Source organism: Bombus pyrosoma, linkage group LG13 (assembly GCF_014825855.1).
Source record: "Bombus pyrosoma isolate SC7728 linkage group LG13, ASM1482585v1, whole genome shotgun sequence".
NCBI classification, from domain to species: domain Eukaryota; kingdom Metazoa; phylum Arthropoda; class Insecta; order Hymenoptera; family Apidae; genus Bombus; species Bombus pyrosoma.
In genome coordinates, this window is record NC_057782.1 from 4,148,248 (window position 1) to 4,165,136 (window position 16,889).

Below are 16,889 nucleotides of genomic sequence, written 5' to 3' on the forward strand. Positions count from 1 at the left end.
ACGACGAACTTGCCGTTAGCGTATCGGTTAAATCGTGAATGAAAATCGGCGGAATTCGATCGACAGAAATTCCAACGCGTCTCGTTTTCCATCGGTTGAAACGGCGATATCAATGAGCACGAATCGCGAGTGAGAGTGTACGGAGGCGCGAGCGGCGGTCGGCACGATTTTAATCGACAGGTTGTAACCAGGCGGCCTCATTAACTCACTCTGTTGGTTACAACTTTGATAATTACTCGAGTCCAACTGCCTACGGAGTATATCTCATCGGATCAGCTGTGTCTCGCCTAGAAAGAATATCTCGAATTGCCAAATCGATCGTTGTTATGTTTTCTTATCTGTTACGTCGATCTTTTGGTTTTCATTTCGATTTATCTGCCAGAGATTTTTCCATTGTCGAGGATTTTCTGTTCTTTGAGTATCTGCACAGATTAACTGCTTTTAAAATCCTTGCGCGCGTATTAGGTCGGTGTGTGACAATTATCTTTTATATGAAATTCCTACACCAAACATTGTCGTTGTAGACATATTCAAGCACTTTCAATGCGATACATCTATTTTCTTTTAGAAATTATGTCTCTCATCGTTTTGTCTATCGTTGAGAGAGCAAGTGTCACAACGAAGTTTTATTTTTCTTTCCTTACTTTGTACTCATTTTAAGAAATCACAATTTCTTTCAATGTGTTACAACTTTAGTCAAACATTTTCTTGGGTCATCGTTTTATAGCCTTCAAGGTAACTCTTGATCCAAAATTTTCCAAATAATTTGATAATCTTCATCGAACGATTTTACCCTAAAGTTTGGGGCTCTTCGATGAAAATGTCAATCTTCCTTTCAGCTTCTGACACCGTAGCTCGTAATTTTCTCCTGGATGCAACGTAACCATAAATCTTACTCGCGATGGATGTAAAGTTCTTGTCCCTTAAAAGGCAATCGTCATGGAATCGGCATTCCCGGTGGCCGAAAAGTTCGCTCCCTTTTTTTTTTCTCGCGGGGTTGGGAGTTGGCGCGAAGTCTCGTCTCGGTTAAAAGAATCACGTTGAACGGACTCGGCATGAAAGTAAGATAGCGATCCGACAACTTTAATTAACTTTGACATTGCCGCTATAATTACGGGCGTCATTAAAGGCACCGGCATTGTAATTGAGTTAAGAAAAGCGATTTACACCGGGAGCAAACTGGAAAAGTCTTGGCTTGCACGGTTGATTCTACTTCTAACGGTTGGCCAGCCAATTCTTCCACCTTGTGTCGTGTGCCCACTGTCATCAACATTTATTTATGACAAATATTACCAAACGGTGGCATAATCGAGGAAACTTCTCGGTTCTTTAACCGCCACGAGCGATGATTTACGACGAAGTCGCGGTTTTTCAAGGAATTACGTGATTCTCTAGACTGTAATGGCGCACGACGTTTGTCAATAGCGATTACTTGCAGGAAATATTATAGAAACATTATAGAAACAATATCATCGAGTTCTTAATTTTTCTTTACGGGCTGCACCGAAGAATGTAGAACAGAGTTACGCGGTTTTTCATCGCGCGATTCTTCTTCGCACGCTGCCTTGCAATCTGGCTTCGATCTTCGCGAGGTCAAGAGATTATTTTATGAATATGCATACGTGTTACTCATACATATACATGGCCGAGTAATTCATAATGGTCCACTCCCCCTCGACGTGCAACGACTCCGCATTAATATCTAGTTTACTCTCACATTTTGCACGCCGTCCTCGTCTGGGAGAAACACCGGCAGACCGTTTTAAGTGGCTTGTCGACACTTTGACAGAAACACGGTTACCACGAAACTGATATAACGTCGTCCAGCGTAATTTTGCTTTATGAATACTTATCGCGCGGGAGTCCGTCACCCAACGAAGTAAAAATAAGGAAGAGGAGTGGAGAGGAGAGAAGGGAGAAACGGGACAAGGGTTGCGATAGTACAAGTTTCACGCGAATAAATCTATTTCGCAATTATTTTAATTTACGATGTTGCGCCTGCGTAGCGCCACATTTTTCCGGCATTTTCTAAGAATTCTTGGATCATGTTTCAGAAGTGACTCCTAAATGAAAATCTTTCATCTTCTTTGATATTCCTGAATTACTTGATTTTCCGTTGCAAGGAGTAAAAAGTAATTATCTTTCGCTAGCTTCGATAATTCCATCCTTAAAGAAGTTAAATATTTCTCTCTTATCTTGATCGTGTTTGACTCTGCTATTCCATCAATCAGAAGATAACATCAATGGGACGACGATTCAAAATGAAATATACAAAAACTCAGGGAACCTTGGCCAAACATCCAGCGTGCTAAACTTCCCAAATTAATTTCGCAAGTCCCGAAACGGTCGACCCAAAGGTAATACCAGAGAGTCACACCAATAGACGTAGATCAAAAATTTGTGCCAAAGCAATGGAATTCAAGTGAACAAATAATGCTTTACCCGCATATACTTTACAAGAAAGTCCATCCATACATCGTTTACAAAAAATCGCACAAAATGTCAAAGAATACACAACGTCCAATATCCAATACAATTGGATTCTTCGGAATTTTCATAAAAAGTTACAAATCGGCCATTCGATCGCCCTGTTACTTCTTTTAATCGTTCCATCCGACTTAATCGTCAAACGATGGAATCACCGTCACCAAGAAGACAAGCACTGGTTGGAGCAATTACTAAGAAGAAAATCAACCGCTACCATCTCTCTATCGATTCTATATCTTGAGCGGTGCATGCGGCTCGTGAATTAAACATGACCCTTCACCCGATCCCTTCCCACCCCAATACGCCGTGTACATCTCTCTTTCCGTCAAAGCTCACCTTCTCCGTTACTTACTCCAACATTCCTCTCGTTCCCTCTTACTCATATCGCGACAAGGGACGGTGGGGGTAAACAGGAAAGCGGGAAAAAGACAGGGAAAGAATGAGAGAGGAGAGAAGGAGCATGGGCGAGCGCTCGGTATTGATGCATAAAACGTGCATATTTACGGAGCCTGTTTTCACGGATGTGAACACCCGGTATGCGCCGTTCGAGAGAGGAAGGCAACCGGGCCCCGGACTGCATCACGAGCGCCATTTATTTATTTTACCCCGGCGGATGGATAAAACTTGTTTACGGTACACGGACACTGGAGCGGCGTGCACGCGTGTAGAAAAGTGTGTACGCTTGGCCAGAAAGCGCGGATTTGCTCGTAATGAATGACGACAGCATCCGACCTGGCTGACGCGCGAGTTCTCGTTTTTTTTTCCGAAAGGCAAAGAGAAAAGAAACGAAACGAGGGGAAGCATGTGGTTCTATGCATTTAGAGCAAACTAGAATATCCTTACTTTATTGCAGTAGAACTCTATTTATCCAAAGTTGCCGGCTGACAAGCAATTTATGTAATTGTAGTTGATACAGGTAATTCCTCGCCAAATTTTTCTCACCACATGTTATCTCTCGTTTCGTCATATAATAGGTACTCGCGTGCAGAAAAGCGAATTCAAACAGTACAAGTTCAGTTAATCGAGTGTTAACTGAATTTCGTTTCGATAAATGGTGTTCAGATAAATGAAGTTCTATCGTATAATACGATAGAGTTGTTCGAGTCGCTTACGATTCAACATCCTAAAATTTAATCTTCAATTTTGCACAGAATACTTAAGCAAATTTGCTGTATAATTGTGAGACTTGATGTTCGATGAAGATGAAAATTTGTTGTATTTAATTCGATGTTTTTATCGCGCCGCTAATGACAAGTCAAAAAATCGTTTATAACCGAATTTAGCGAATTACAAGGCAAATTACTTAGTTTGATTCAAGTAACCCTAGTTTATCCTACGTAATGGTACGTAACTTCGAAGTAGTCGCGAAGTCGAGAGAATGATTCAATTCGGATGATGAAACGACGAAGAAAACCATTTGTACGTAGGAAAATGAAAATCATCGCGGATACTCGAGGAATAACAAGTTTATGTTTGTGTTCGGTACTGCCAGAATGATTGATCTCAGGTTGATACGGAAATGCTGGCCTCTGGAAGATTGATTATCAGCTTGCACTAGCAAGGATGGAGTTGGTATACATAATCGTCGCGATTTGCATGAGCTCACCGTGCGTCTCTATCGTGTCTCTAATTAATAATTAGTCGTGACTAAAGCGCGTGGATCCGCTGATAGATCTATGGGATAGAGGTTTCGTCTCGTACTTACACTTTACGATTATCCAACTTTGTCTCGTATACGATACACGGTCGTGAAATGTTGAAGTATAACATAATTATAGTTATGAGCGTTTAAATTTAATTTATCGTTGGTTTACCGGCAACAAACATTTCGTTTATGCCATTTTATTGATGTTTTGCGATTTCATGGCTGTCGATAAACGAGGAGGTGAAAAATGATAACGTGGTGAAACGATAATAGGGAGTTAAATATTTTAATAATTACTTGCAAGCATAAAATATTCCACTACTAATAAATAAAACAAATAGTAAATATTGAACAAAAATAAATAAATTGACTAACATTTTTTTATAGCACTGTAATAAGGCGAAGCTGTCATGATCGATCAAATTTGAAATCGATCTGAAAATATATAGAAAAATTGCAAGATATTTACTACAAACATATATTTAATATAAAATTAGTATTCACCATGGGCAGCCATCTGAAGCATATAATAAAGATTAAATATGGTCCCACTGAACACCGAGTATTAAGCGTTATTGAATATTCAATATTTTAAGTGTCAAATTGGTTCCACTTAATGTAATGAATAATATACAATAATTAATTGTTCAAACACTTTTCTGATTTCTGAGAAATATAGGTATACTTGTACTAAATATCCCACGCATTCTATATGAGAAATTTTCAGATTTGTATCGAACTTTGTCAATTAATAATCATGATAGTCGTATCTCGTTAGAGCGCTAATTCTCAAAATTTTTTCTGCACACACACTGTGTTCATGTAAGGTGTCTACAAACATGTTAGCAATTACCTATACGATGCAAGTTGCTCGTTCGTTCTCAAAAAACGAAGGTCGAAGATAGAATCAATTATAACGTTATATTTCCATTTTCTCTGTATTTTCCAGTATGTGGCCATCAAACCACTACACAACGATATATCATACGCGTCATGCGCGTGGGTAACACGCACTTCCTACGCGTGTCGTGCACAGCTTCCCACGTATCTGGATCGACGTAAGTACGTGTCACGAAGGATAAAATTCTCTGTTTAATGTCACGCATCACGATGCGGGATACGACGAGACGTTTTGCATCTCAAGCGTGACCAATCGATCTGCAAAATCAATTTTCCTAATCGGAATAATAAACTGTATCTCCAACTGCGTCACTCAGGCTACGGCTTAATTCCTTCGCAATTGGATATCTACATCGTAAATCGTGTAATAGTCAGACTTCGCTATATATACGGCGAAGGGACGAATATAATGGAACGTTTGGAGTATAAGACACGCGAGGATCGAAAATGAGGAGACACGTTCGATTGATTCGAAAAGAGAAGAGATAGATGGTGGCGTGTGGTACCTTGGGTGCCCACGGACACGCAAACGATGCTTCCATGGCAATTCAGAAAGTCGAAAAGCGCGGCCACCAGCCGGCATAGCCAGTTGTTTGTGCTCGTCAGTTGCCAACTGTTGCCGAATATTCGTTACGTCGTTGCACCACTTCTATTGTTAGTGATTCGATAATTGTATAATAGTTGGATATGTTGCATACAGTTAAAAATGGTTGATATAGCGCGCGGAAGAGTTATTGCTGAAATTGAAGAGCTTTATGAATAAAGGGTTCATAAGGCAAAATGGTCAACTGGATAAATTGAGGTGGATTGATAATTATGTGTCAACGATGTTGACGCGATTATGTGAAATTTAAAGATGCAAACACGCTTATTGTGATACTTAGCGGACAGAATATAAATGTACGCGTATTTATACAAATCTAATTTCTTCGTGTAAGTTACGCAATTAGATTTTCTTTCGCGGAGAATTTGATAGATAGAGCAGATAAGTAGTTAAGATCGTTCACATGTCAAGGTACCAAGTTTCATTGTTGCAACAGGGAGAGGAAATAATTTTCAGCACGTCCTTGGAGAAGGGGGTATTTGTCCTCCCATCCGCCGACCAACTCTTAATGGGTTTTTAGCCGAGGCCGTAAAACGCATTAAAACTCGTACCGATGACGAAGAAGGAGGTTCCTCCTTGCCAAAAATCAGGCTGTGCATCAAGGTTCCCCCCAGAAATTCACGGCAGCACAGTGGTACTTAACACTCGTCACTTGCTTTACTCGCAATGACCGACTAACGAGTCGTCAACTTTTTTCATTCGACCGCTTATTTTCCTTCTATCAAAAATTATGATTTGTCGGCTCATCGATCGTGCAAATGAATAAAATTTCCTTCAAAAAATTTATGCATCATTTACTATTAAGATACGTAAGATGAACTTGACATCTTGTTATTAGGAGACGAAAAGTTAAAGATATTACGATTTCAAGGCTTTTTAAAAAAAAATGAATTTTATTTGTCGCGTGGAATTTTACAAGGAAATTAGCTTTTATATCTAGAGATTGTATGGAACCAGGGACGTTTGTGTGTTAGTATAGTATTGTATTGAGAAACACTGGCAGGACCATCGTGGGCGTACCTCAGCACATCCCATATACCTATACAGGTTATATACTGCTATTCGCTTTTCGTGTTTAGGCGCAGTACTGCGGCCTGGTCGCTTCCAAAAACTACCGCCGTAAGATGATACTAATTTTCTATTAGGGTGCAAATGTGCAAAAACCGCCGTTATTAGGTGACGAAAATCGATCCCTGTCCGCACCCTCTCTCAACAGGATAGCACGTTTCCGTTTCCCTTGTTACAAAAACAAGACGTTCACTTCACCTGACCTCACGTGTCCTTTACGTCCCATGTGCTCGTATGGGCAACTTCTAGCTATTTTACTGGACGAGGTCATAACTTATTTTATTATTGGGAAATAGTGATCCGAAGCAGGTTCCTGCGTCGTTAATCGCAATATTTGACAGTGTTAGTTCGATGTATAAATACATAAAATTCTACTTTAGAAGTAACGTTATAAACTGGAAAAAGGATTCGAATTACAATTGCATTAATTCAGAGATCGGTACAGACTCTATTCTGCACACCATCGTTACATTACCTAACCAATGCCACACAACTACCAGGAACCTGGTAGTTATCTAACAATTATCAACTGTACCAAGGCCGCCGAAACCGGCCATTTTCAGGGGAACTCCCTTCATAGTCTTCCTAACCTTCCCTCAAAACCCTCAAACTCAAACAAAATCCATCAACAACTCTTTTAATTTTTCGTCTCGTTCTACGGGCCTCGACATATTTCATGATATAACAAGTTCGATTATTCTATGCAGAATTCAAGATGGAATTTTAAGATGTTGAAGAAGCTTCACTCAAATATACTAAACAGGTCTTTTGTACAGCATAATAAGATCGTTTTTATTAATTCTCGCAAATTGTTATCGCTGTAACATAACTTGGCGTGCAATAATTACGCCACGAAGCGGGCTACGGTTGAGCCGATAATTTTTTGCGACGTTCTCATACGTACTTCCATTTTCTAGAACAGCGGTGATACCGGTCGCTCGGAAAGTAAAAGGCAAAGCAGTCGGTAGCAGTTCCGACGCTCCACATGCGATTGAGTTATAAAACCGTTCGATCGGCGAATCGTCGAGCACCGTTTAACAGGAAATAAAGCTGTGCAAATTACCCAGGTGAACGCGGGTTCGGGACAAGGCAGGAAGGTAACGGAGCCGAGTATTATGGTGATCCGACGTATCGTGGCTGCTCGTTTAACGAGCAGTTAACGGGGTGCTCGGTTAATTACGCGCTGCCAATAACGTAACTAGTTATATTTTAGATTAACAGCTCAATGGACCGGCAGTATTTTCTTGTATTGGTCCAGTCGCGTAGTCACATTTTGTCAGATCGATCATAGTTAACTTCTGTTTATTCTTGATATTTTTGCAGAGCTCAAACGTTGCATAATGAAACATTTGCACCGAAAAATTGGACGGAAGTTGATTTGAAATATTTTGCGTAAGCACTCGTCGTAAGTGCAATTTTTGGCACTGATCATAGTTGAATATGCGAGGAATAATGCATCAGTATTTCATTTCTCGTTCTAAGTGATCCGAGTAAAATTTTTAATGCTGAATATAGTTGAATGCGTGAGGATTAATGCATCAATATTTCATTTTTCATTTAAGAGCGCAATACTGAAATACTGTGACTCGCCGACAGTTAGCTAAGAGTTTTTTCTATCACGCGTTCCATTCGTGGAATATGCGTTCTATAAAACATCGTCTGCTTATTAAAGATTTCTCTATATGTTTTAAAGGAAATTTGTATAAATTATGGAAGCTTCGAGTGCGTTGGTTCTAGATTAGTAGTTGAGAAAATAGGATATCTTGAGAGATAAAAAGTTTGATAATTGAATCCTTAGGAGATAATTAAATGAAAACGCGGGAAATATGATTTTCTTATGGGATCTCGAGAATGAGATTTAACCACGATTCATGATCGAAATGATTAATGATCGATTTTAACTAGAAACGTTTCAATCGAAAAACCGGCATAGGATAATCACTCGACATTCACCAAGAAAACTTTTCGAACAAAAATTGCATCTAATCAAACTGTAGCAATCGACCAATCAAATATAAAGATCAAAATTTACGAAGAATTTCGAAATTTCCAACAGTAGCTATCCTTTATTCTATCCTTTGTCAACGGCAAAAAGTGATTATTATCGATCATAGATTGATGATTTGAAACTTCGATTAATACAAATATTACAATTATCAATCCAAATACATCAACATGACATGACTGATAAGAATTAATCACCATGAGCGATTCGATATGAATATCCTATTTCTGCGGAGAAAAGATAGCGGCCTCGAAACTTGTAGTTCGTGCAAAATCAACGAAGATAAGGAAGACGTATTAGATCGTGAGCCAAAGTAGCAAAGTAAAGAACCAGTTAGAACGAAGTAGAGAAGGAATTCGCGTGTAGCCAAGAACGTAGGCGGGTCTCGAAGGCTTTCGCCTCTATTCGAGTGCACAGGTCCAAAGTGGCTTTCACCAGCGGAAGAGGATCACAATGGTCTAAAGTCTAAGAGGTTCCCGCGCAATTTTCTCAGAAATATAGAAAAATCGTGGTAAAAAGTTACGATTCGAAAAATGTTCTCCTTCGATGAATCGATGAAAGATCACGCTCTGCGGATGTTGACTGTTGATTACGATTATCATTCCTCGTCGCTCTTATTTATAAGTATCAGGATACTTATAAAAAAAATCGACTAAATCTAAATAATTAAAATCCTGTAAAATGATTGAAGATCTTATACCGTGGCGAATTTATATGTTCAGTATCACGAGCGCTTCATCGATTATAGTCGAGTTAAATTCCCCTTTTGTTTGTGTATTTCTCGATAGCTGTGTTAATTAGTCACCATGTGTGTCATTAATTTTCATTGTAAATGATTCTATAAATCAGACTCAATCTGTGGTTGGAATTTTCCAATTTATTCACTTCGAATATTTTTCAACGAGATTTCAATCATCGTTATGTATTCTTAATCCACCACTTTTTTGTACCAATCGTTTTCTTAGTATCCATGTCAATTATTACATCTTGTACGTTAATAGGTATCCCCATAATTTCTGAACGATTGTAAATATTTTCTACAAAATTTATCTTATTCGTTATGGAACCACGTTTTTCCCCTCCCATTTCCTCCATCCAAGGATCAATTGCGCGAGTTTTGGCGGCGATAGCGACTCGCTAAATCGAGCTTGCGCGGCTTAGCTATTTTTATTTATCATGCTTCCCGTTGAAGTCTAAAAAACGTCCAACTATAGGTAACAGCGGAAGCGTATCGATTCCGTTTGTGACATTCTATCGAGCCGCGTGCCGGGCACGTTGCTCTTCCGTTTAAAATGTCTGGGCGAAGTTTGAAGAATGTCGCGTGTCTTCGTGAAAAGAATTTCGTAAAAATAGAATACTTTAGGCTTCCTCAAGGAAGAAGCGCATAGATAGAAAAAAGTTTTGTGACTGCATGTCGGTACGCCAGAGGCGCACGAGAAAACCAGCTTGTAACAAATTACATAAAAGACAAGAATCGCGGAATAAACGAGTGGGGAGAACGGAGAGAGAAAGAGAATGGCAGCCGGGTAAACGTGTAAATTGCACGCTGGCCACGCGATATCGATCTAACGTGGTCCTGGATAGCGCTGATTAGAACGCTAACTAAAGCCGATTGAGCAGCACCGATCGATTCGATTCACGGATATAAATCAGAACTTCGGTTGGTCGAATGATCTGGTACGTGGCAAACTTCCGACTTGCTTCAACTGTCTTACGTAACGCGGATGCGTCGAGAAAAATCGAAGATCCTTTTCCTTCCTTATCTTTATCCAGATGCTTAAGAATCTACCTCGATCGAATCGAATTCACTGAAATTTTAATCGTCAGTCGAGAACAGTAGTAGGAGGCAGGCAACATTTTTCTCCGAGATTTTAGATATTAAGATATTAAACGATAATAAATGATTAAATTAGATGGTAAATGGCAAATAGTATCAATAATCCTTTTTATTGTATTTTCAATGAAATATCGACCCGTTGGTTTCTATAATTTCCATCTTTTTGATCGACTATCGCAAACATCTTAAGCATATAACAATGTAAGCGTTGAGTATGGCCCCTGAATAGCGAAGCTAATTAACCTATTGAATAATAGTTTGCTGTTTAAATTACTTTTGTCGCTCCTATGAAATATGTACATATATGCGTATACTAAATACTTTCTAATTCCTATACGTATCTTCATATTTCTTTCTTTACCATTGCGATCACAATCGAATTCCAAACTGTTTCATACAACACATATAATATATTCATAAAAGATTATTATTACATTATATTAAGATTATTATAAGATTATTGTTATATTAAGTCTGCAAATGTTCAAATGCTTGTGTCAGTCTGCGTATACTGTGCAAACTTTCTCAAATAACGCGGCCCAACTTTTCCATCCCACTGGTACCAGGAGCGTGCGTAGATTTGATTGTGCTTCGAGCGCATTGGTAATTTGCGATCGACGTCGCGTAGGCCGCTACGCTACGGGAAAAAAATCGGGCATTACACGCGTGGAAGGCGAGCAGAGATCACAGATAAGGGTGGCAAAAGGTGAAACGCATAAATCACGACACCGTGGCCATGTGATATCGATCTGTTTCGACGGGCAACCGATTGGTACACGCAGGCCGATTGAGCGGCGCTGATCTAACCGATCCGACTCGTATAAATCAGATCTGGTCGGTATCTCTTTTTCCAGAATGCCGCGGATTTCTCGGTCGGCCGCGGTGCGATGCACGAATAGGTTGCGCATAAATATTCAGCATCGACAAGGTTGCTACACGTGTACACGCGCGGAAGCTACAAACCGCGCTAAACCCGAAGATCGCATCGTTTCTTCCTCTTGGTCTCTTCTGCATCTGTTCTATATGCTAGGGCCATGTGTACGAATTAATTGTGAACGCGCTTATACGCATTTTGTATATTTCTTGTATCTGTTTGTTAGAAATAAAATGTACGATTTAATATTCATTCGTTTCTTACAATGTTACAATGTTACGAATGACTGATCTTGTAATATTGCTAATGACAATATTATCATATTTCCCGTAACCAATCGCGTCTATGGCCAATATAAAATGTTAGATAATTATAGTAAATATAGTAACATGTTTGGTTTGGTTGGAAGAAGGTAGCAAGTTTTTGTTTCGGTAAAAGTAGGTTATCGATCATCGAATTATAATAGAGAGTTTGGCTAGAGTTGAAATAAGTATAGTAGAAGTCTTTTTACGGGTTTATTAAACACATTTGAATTTATTCGTAGAGCGATGAATGTAATTCATACTGAGTTTTTAATAAGCAACACGTGTCATACGTTCGCATATTTATATCGAAACGAAGGACTCGTTCTACGAAAGGTCGTGGATACCTTATGTCATCGAATAAACGTGTCGAGTCTCGCGTTAAATTTTATCATTACGTAACAAACATTCTTACTGTCTAGTAGATAAACTTATTCGTATTTGTGAAAAAGTTCTGTTGCAATTAAAGACATGTTACGAAGGAACGTAATCTTCCTGATGAAGGCACCTCTTATCAAACGACACCGTACCTACTAGAAACATGCAGCGCATTGTCGACAGAAAGGGGAAAGAACTAGATTTCTTTATCAAGTGGGACACCGATATATTAGATTACGATAGACACAAAATGTCGCACGACTCGAAAAAAACGACAGACGTAAAACAGGTACCGGAGTTTCGCCATTATCCATGAGAAAACGGCAACCGATTAATTGTAGTGATAGCCAACGTTCAATTAGTTGATGAAAACAATTTATGTCGATCTGTCACGATATGAAATTTCCATTTCATCCGCGCTAATCAGTCGACTGAAAAGGATTTACGATTGATTCCACGAAATAATCCATAACTCATGAAGTGGTTCTATTCGTGCATGAGACGTCATTCTTCGTCTTCTCCTGACAAGATTGTTCATTTAGGCTGATCTTTGTAGGTGCAATAGAACTGTATTTTTCTGCGTGCATTTGAAAAATGAGATAACACTAGATGGGACATTTTAACTAAGGATGACAAAATCGATTTCTCGAATGTTTCTTTTTTTCTTTTGTTTCATAGAATTTTACGTTCAGATAACTAAGTACGTCAGTTGATAGAAGTTCATTAACAAAAATTCATTTAGCAGCTAAAATTTCGTTCCAGTAAATGAAACTCTGTAACCGTGTGCTGGCTAAAAGAGAAATCATTTTACAGTTAACGAAGTCATTATATGATCGGCTTTCTAGTGGAAGGACTCGCGATCTACGCACGATTATCGTTAAAAGGTGTCGATGAGACCGCAAGATACACGTTTATAAGGATAAGAAACGAGCTTAATTTAAAACAAATACCAAGCTTCTTAGCTACAGTTAATATCCTTGCTTTCGACGATTGTTCCAAAAATCTCGTTTCCAAGATATCGTTTTTACTAATCGTTGAAAGCGAATGTTGACGCACTTGTGACATCCTTCCAGACATTGAATCATTGATTAATTATTTACAACGTATAATAATTAGATCGTTTCCATGCATGATTAAATCGTACAGTTACAAGACTTGGAAAAAGTAGGGCAGACTTGTGGAAAGAGGAAAAAAGTCAGAATATTAATTGCTGTTCATTATAATACCATGATTAATAAAAATCTCATGTTAATTGCGCAATCAATGATACGCATTTTATAGATACGATTCGAATGAGAATCAATTACCATTCGTTAGGTACCATTAAACAACTCCGACTAGTTACACATGTTACATCCTTCAAAACAACGATTTCTATCTATCTATGGTAAAAGACTCGACTTTTTACACCTGTCGAGTTTCACGCTGTATACTTAATGGATCTTCCATCGAATGTTTCTCTTGGCAATATATTTTTATACGAAACGATCGATTCGATTTTTCCTGACAGGATGTTGTGCAAGATCGTATCTCCAAATATTAAGAAGACTGTTTTTAATACTAAAATGACTTTTTACAGATTGTGCATCAGATCGATATTTCAACTATCAAAGATTGCTCAGCAAATATTCGGACTAAACTAAACTGATAACTATAATAACTAAACTAAAATAATCTGTCTATAGCTGAAAGGTAAGTTTTCAAATATTACAGAACAGATCAATATTTCCTCCTGTATTTTCTATTTGTACTATTTTTCGTTTCAGCGTTTAAATCCCGCCATTGAAAACAATCAGCATCATGCAGAAATAAACGATTAGAGTGGCAGCGATTCGCGATGAGCAAGCGACTTGCTGGAACCATCGACTAGTCAAAGGACTTCCGGTCCTTCCTATGTGGCGTCTGAAAGGGCCGGATGCGTCGAAGTGTACTAGTCGGTCGCGATCTCTTACGCAATCGCGTATTACTACGTGTCACCGTGGCCGTCGTCATCGTCGGCATGTCAGCGATAGAGGAACATACGCGCGCGGGAAAGAAAGACAAGAACGGACGGAGGACAAGAGGATAGACGTCGCGACGTCTCTCGATTGGAAGTGGGGAATCGCTTACGTAATTTCTTCTTCTTGGAGCAACTCGCGACGAACACACTCAGGGAAACCACTACTATGCATCTCTATACGCGCAAATACGTCGAAAGAGGAAGAAGCCGCGTGACCGTCGTTGCGTATATCCATCGTTTCGTAGAAATCTGACAATTCGTCAACGGTTCATCAACGCGGCCAGCGGTGGCTTTTTGTTATTCCTTCTTTTCAACGACAATGGAATATTTCTCTCTCCCTTTTGTCCTTTTTTTTTTCTTTGTTATCCTTTGTATTCTCAAGAGAATTCTCAGGAGAATCACAGTAAGAATCATCGATTGCTAGCAGATTCCACGGGACACGGAGAACACGGTGAAGCACGGATCATTAACTAAAGCACGATTCGACGGAAGAATTTGTTGATTCATCGACGTTAGTGGCACAGAAACGCGATATACCGGAGGAGTATTCGATCGTACTTGTATATGCGTTTACTTCGTAAAATCGATCTCATCCTTCCATCCTCGTTCCATCCTCGTTCCATCCTCGTTTCATCCTCGTTCCATCCTGGTTGCGGAACGTCGTTGCACAGATAATCTACGGTTAGCCGATTCCTCTTGTTACCAGCCTGATCGTTAAGCCTCTTTTTTCTTCAGCTGTCGGCATTACCGCGATACTCGACCGATGCCTTTTTTTTGCCAACATTCTTCCGTCGCGGGAAAAACACATTTATGCGATCGATTTGCGAGAAATGAAAATTCAACATGGACAAAGAGAGAAACGACGCATTAGATACGATCTATTGCGCGAGGATTACTGGACATCCTTGCGTGGCGCTGGTGGCAGCGTGGAATTATTTTTCGCCGCTTTGTGCACCACATTCCTCGGCTAATAAGTCATTGACGCTCGCCGTCACGTCAAGTATGTACCTATGACTAGTGTTCTATATGTCCCGCGCGAACGAGAGCTCGTTCTTCTAGCTTTCTATCCGTTCGATGAATTCCCCTCGTTCCCGGATTCCTGATGTCGGGAATTCATACCGCACACAATGCTCTACCGCATTGTTCCACGTTCCTCGATCCCGCTCCCGCTGTCAATTATTCTAAAGCCACCCGAGTCCACAAGAAAGAAAAACCGGCCGATTTTTCCTCATCTTTCTTTCGATAGCTAGTTCGACTGTTCGCTGAATTCGAGTTTATCTGGGAGAGTTGCAGCTGGTACTCGCCGAGAGATTCGACCTCTAGTCTTGACTCGATTTCGAGTTCGATTGCACAGATATATAGATTACATATGGAGAATTTTTTATATTTTTTGCTAATATTTAAATTTCTATGCGGTGAGGTTTATCTGTGATCAGATATCGCTACATGTCACTTTATTGAAGGTTTGAAGTTTCATTCGTGTGCTGTTAAAATCCAGTTTTCTTTACTGCGAGTCTCGGAAATGCTACATACCGTTTACGATGGAAGGAACGAAATTTCTAATTATAAAATAATGTTGGCAGTTCGTTAGAATGAGAACTAATTTATAGCCTATTTTGTAGATTACACCATTATGTTAGGAAGTGGAAAGTTTGAAAACTTTCAAATAGCACTGTATTGTAAATAACAGAAAAAATGTGAAAAATGGCTGAAAATTAAAGAATTATACTTAATTACTAACTTCAAAAAGTTGACACTTTTCAAAAATAGCTGGACAAATTAATTACACAGCATAACAATTAAAATGGCATCATGCACTCGCACCTGCTTACCCTTCGATTTCCTATCTTTGGATCGTTGTTGATTCAACCATTTGGATCAAATTACTTAATTATAAAATACTTCATTTTTATGCATACCTTGTGTTTTAGGCGATAAAGATCATCAACGGTATTTATCTCGCAAATTAAAATTAATTGCTCTAAAATTGCGGAACTTAATTTTAAATGAGCCGAAATTATTGCTTCACCTATAGAACCAGTTTTTAGCACTAGCATTACCGACCTTTAATACGTATCCCTAACTATATTATAGATTGTCAGTTGCAATTAGAACAACATGATAAAAACAAGTGAGTATATGCACCTATATTTTAATCCCAATAAAACAATATTCTTCATGTTTTTTTAGTAATTACAAAAATAACAAATCTCGTTACACTTTGTCCGGCTTGGTATTTTATTGTTAATTTCTGTCATCCATAGATGACCATGATTCACAATAAAAAAACGAAGCGATCCGTGAAACACGAAAGGGATATTAGATATCATGGTTTACGATATTATTTCATAGGACATATAACGTAAATAAAAATTACGAAACCTAATTTAGATCGAATTCAAATTATTGTCACCTATAGAATCGTCTTTTAATTTCGATCAACCATCTACATACAACCAGCAGGAAGCGAAACGCTTGATGAAAGAAGAAAAGCTCTATCCTATGGTTTAATACGCTGATCGAAATGTTACCATTTCATTATCTCGCAAACACGGCTGTTAAGGATGGTGAACGCGAAGATCGCGTTGTTATTAACGACGACGCATTTCCTGGAGAACTGGAAGGGTACCAGGCAGCTCGCCAGCTACAGGTGGTTCTGTAACATCGTTCTCCTAGCCTGTTACCGATCGCTGTTACTTGTTTCGTTCCCTTTTGCCTCTTTTCTCCCCTTTTGTCGCGGCTCCCGTTTCCCTTGCGCGCGGTTTAATACGCGCCGCGATCAAATGAAAG

At 39.1% G+C, this 16,889-nt stretch overlaps 2 protein-coding genes across 10 annotated transcripts in view; one reads left to right on the forward strand and one right to left on the reverse strand.

The window, feature by feature from the left end:
* LOC122574402 (homeotic protein distal-less) overlaps positions 1-16,889 on the reverse strand; it is a 112,366-nt gene that overhangs the window by 50,739 nt on the left and 44,738 nt on the right. The gene's annotated exons all lie outside the window — the stretch shown is intronic.
* LOC122574403 overlaps positions 1-16,889 on the forward strand; it is a 62,727-nt gene that overhangs the window by 43,919 nt on the left and 1,919 nt on the right. The window contains exon 2 of one of the 3 annotated variants that reach the window (XR_006319027.1): positions 13,680-13,748. The exons of the other annotated variants lie outside the window; for them this stretch is intronic. The gene's annotated coding sequence lies outside the window, so the exon portion shown is untranslated. Of the gene's footprint in view, positions 1-13,679; positions 13,749-16,889 lie in introns of those variants that run through there. 3 annotated transcript variants of the gene reach the window in all.